Source organism: Panthera tigris, chromosome F3 (assembly GCF_018350195.1).
Source record: "Panthera tigris isolate Pti1 chromosome F3, P.tigris_Pti1_mat1.1, whole genome shotgun sequence".
Lineage (NCBI taxonomy): Eukaryota > Metazoa > Chordata > Mammalia > Carnivora > Felidae > Panthera > Panthera tigris.
In genome coordinates this window covers 66211202-66215148 of record NC_056678.1, presented here as the reverse complement: position 1 = coordinate 66215148, position 3947 = coordinate 66211202, and the positions used below count along the sequence as shown (strand labels likewise).

The 3947-nt window shown below is 52.4% G+C and overlaps 1 pseudogene; it reads left to right on the top strand.

Annotated features, from left to right (window-relative positions):
- The first annotated feature begins 538 nt into the window (after nt 1-538).
- On the top strand, nt 539-3639 carry LOC122235916 (annotated as a pseudogene).
- Nucleotides 3640-3947: the final 308 nt, after the last annotated feature.

Sequence of the window (3947 nt, the reverse complement as noted above, 5' to 3'; positions counted from 1 at the left end):
TGACCTTCAAATCAAGCTGCTTCATTTTGTATTTGAACACAGACAGTGAGAAGTCAGAGATGTGAATGGGTTGCAGAAGGGGTAAGAGAGGCAAGGGAGTCCATGGGCAGTGACCCAAGGGCACGAGGGACAGGGTGACAGCAGGGTCCAGGGTTGGGTGCTGGGGAGCCGTGTGTCTTCATGGGTTACTGTCTGGATGAGTAGAAAAGGCATGGAAGGTAGAGTCCCTTTTCCATGCCACACGAGACTTGTTCCCCAGCCTGAACAGGGCCTGAATCAGGGCCTCAGGGAGCACGACGGAGGCTGGTGACAGGGAGAAGCTGGAAGCCGAGAGGAGGGTCAGACCCGGAGGGGAAGTGAGAGTCTGAGTAGGTGCCCAGGGTTGAGGGTGGAGTCCATCTGCATTGTCGGGGAGACTCAGGGCAGGCGTGTGTGTTGAGAAGGAAGTCAGAAGAGAGGGGCTGTGTGTGGGGAGGTTTGTGAGAACAGATGCCAAAGACCCACTTTTGGAGAGAAAGAAAGAACATCTGCACATAAGATGCTGTTGTTGCAACTGGTGTTGCTCACGGTTCTCGTCCCAGGTGGTGACACTGACGATGGTGAGGACTCTGGGCACGCCCTGTGGGAGCACAAGCATGCACGCTTACATATGCATACCTGTGTGTGCTCATGTGAGTCATGTGTGTTTGCGTGTGTGCACATGTGTGTCTGCATGGGTACACGAGTTTGTGATGTGTGTACCTGTGCTTGTGCGTCTGCATGCAAGTGTTAGCAGGTATGAGCATGTGCATATAGGTGCCTGTTTGCATGTCTCTGTGTGTGTCCGTACGGCTCTTTGTATACATGTCTATGTTTGTGCATACACATGCAACTCTGAGTGTGTGTGTGTACATATGTGCATTTATCTGTGTGTGTGTGTGCGTGTGTGCACTTGTGGTGTGGGTTCCCAAGAACATTCCTGGGGAGTGAGGGATGTCAGCCTTGTTTGTTCCTGAACATCCGTGATCCCATTTCTGAAGGATGGGGATGAAGCTTGGGGCTCCGGGGCAGCACATGTCTCCTGAGAGAATTACGGCTCCCTGTCCTCTAGATTTTCGGGCCCCTCCCTGGCAACTTTCTTTGGCATTCTCTCTCCTTCCCAATGTCTATCTGTTCTTCTGGCACAGACTTCCAAGAGCCAATCTCTTTTCGAACCATCCTGGCAACATCCTTTTGCAACCGTTCCTGGACACAGAATCAGGGCTCGGCTTGGCTGGATGAACTGCAGACTCGTGGCTGGGCCAGCAAGACGGGCGCTTTCATTTTTCTGTGGCCGTGGTCCAGGGGCAACTTCAGCAATGAGGAGCTAATGGAACAAGAAAAGTCATTTCACACATTCTCCACGAGATTTCCTCTGATATTTCAGGAGCATGCCAGTCAATGGCAGCTTGAATGTGAGCTCGGGTCCCTCAGGACACGTGGGATGGAGGTGGCCTGTGTGTGTCACCATGAATTCCTTCTTCCTCCAGGAAAGAGCCTCCCCTGGCTGCTGAACCTCTCGACTCCCCATCATAAAACGGAATCACACCCCTGTGTTCAGGAGGCAGAAGCCAGACCCCGAACTTGAAAAGCTTCACGCCTTCTGCTATTTCCCCTCCTCTCCTTGACACCAGGCTGTGTTCTCCTGTCTCTCATCAGAGTCTCCCATGACCACCCCATTCCCTGGCCTCCGGCCAGAGACTCTCCTCTTCCTCACTCTGTGACTGATCCTTGAAATGTGCTTTTCTCCCCATTCAGTCCCATCAGAGACGTTTGTCTGTCTACGTGTTCCCTCTGTCCGCTGCCTTCCCCTCACCCTTGACGATTTCATCACAGCTCCCCTGTGGAGCCCTTCCTTGTTCTCTGCCCACATCCTTCCTGCTTCTCCAGCATGTGCTCCTTTCTCAGTAATTTACCTTTCTTCTGCCTCCAGCGACCACCACTTCCCCTCTGTCTGAGTCTCCACTCAAACCAAACTTTGTTCCATTCTGTCCAAAGCCCTCAACTTCTCCTCTGCTTCCTCTGTCCTTTGCTTCCACTCATCTCCTTTCATCTCTTTCCCTCTCCATTTCCTGTAACTCACATTCTCTCTTCCCAGATCCCTTTCAGGTACAGCTGGCAGGAGGCTGCGATTCTCACTTTGGAGGAGCATCAACAGGCTTCATGCAGATTGCGTATAAAGGGTCAGACCTCGTGAGCTTCCAGAACACGTCATGGTGGCCATCTCCAAAGGGAGGAAGGAAGGAGAGCTCAGCAGGTCTCCAAACTATTCAATCAGTACCATGTGGTCAACTTATGAATACAAGCAAATATTAATGACATCTGCCCCCGTTTCCTCTTGGGTCTTCTTGAGGCAGGGAAGGCAGACCTTCAACGACAAGGTCAGTCCTGCTCCCTCTCTCCAAGCATTATCTCTCCGTGCACTCATAAATTTGCACCATATTCTCAAATTTGGTGGAGTAGGGGCCAAGAGAGTCAGAGGATGATGGTGACAGGTTCCTAGAGGTGGAAAGATGTGTATTTCTAATGTGATGTGAAGACGTACCCTCTCAGTCTGAGAATGCCTGTCCTGTCTCTGCAGTGAGGCCAGAGGCCTGGCTGTCCACTGGCCCCAGTCCGGGTCCTGGCCGTCTGCTCCTTGTGTGCCATGTCTCTGGCTTCTACCCAAAGCCAGTGTGGGTGACGTGGATGCGGGGTGACCAGGAGCAACAGGGCACCTGGCGAGGCGACCTCTTGCCCCATGCTGACGGGACATGGTATCTTCAGACGTCCTTGGACGTGGAAGCCAGAGAGGCAGCTGGCCTGTCTTGCCGAGTGAGACACAGCAGTCTAGGAGGCCAGGATGTGGTCCTCTACTGGGGTGAGAAAGGGTAGGGGTCCAGCTGGGAAAGGGGGTGGGTGGTCCTGAAGCAGAGCAGGAGAGTGAGATGAAACATTTGGGATTCTCGGGACTGCAGATCATAAAGGACATAAAATTAATAATGCAAGAAATGGAGAGCTGAAGGTGAGGATCCTACAGACGTGGGAGGAAGCAGAGTGTTTGGTGAAGTGTCCACCTCTGATCAGGGATGGGAAACGAGAAGGAGGAAGGGTGGTTGGTGAGGCAGAGGGTGACAGGAGCAAAAAGGACCAGGAAGGTGCAGTCGAACCCAAGATGGATGGGAATTGACACCGTCTGCACCAAACCCACAGAGCAGCACCACCCGGTGGGCTTGGTCTTCCTGGTGGTGGTCGTGCCCCTGGTGCTTCTGGCAGGTCTTGTGTTCTGGCTCTGGAAGCGTCGGTAAGTCTGGAACCACCTTCCTGCTCTTTCCCATGCATCTCCTTACCTTCCTCTCTGTCCTCAGCCCTCTTCCTCCCCGTGCCCCTCTCCCTGCTGTCCTCACCTACACCCGCTGCAGAGCAATTTCCAATTTGATCTTCCCAGGAAAACACACTGGAGACATCGGTTCACTGGCCTCCCTTTAGAGCAAGATGCCGGCAGCCCAGGAGTCAGGACATACTTAAACCCAGCTCAGTGGTGATGGATTTGCAAGTCTCTGTGTGCAACTTTTGTCTTTTCTCTCTGCTCGATGATGGGTTGTCAAGATGAGTTAAGTGTAACTTAGCAGGATTTCTTGTTCTGACCTGATTCTGGGGCTTAAATCTCTAATTTATCTCAGAGTAAAATGAAGTCCGAGTACCTCCATGGGTCACAGGCATCTGTGTCACTTCCTCCAGGGAGCCTTCCCTGATCCACAAGAGGAAGCGGTCTCTGCCTGGTGTGAATTTCCATCACTCTAACCTGCACTGTGGATAATCTGCGCCTCACTTCCCATCCTTTTTGCCCCACATTTACATCCTTTTTCCCTTCCAATTCCTAGGTCTCTTGAGTGCAAAGCCCGTGTCTTGCTAATATTTGTATCCTTGGCAAGGAATCTCACCTGCAG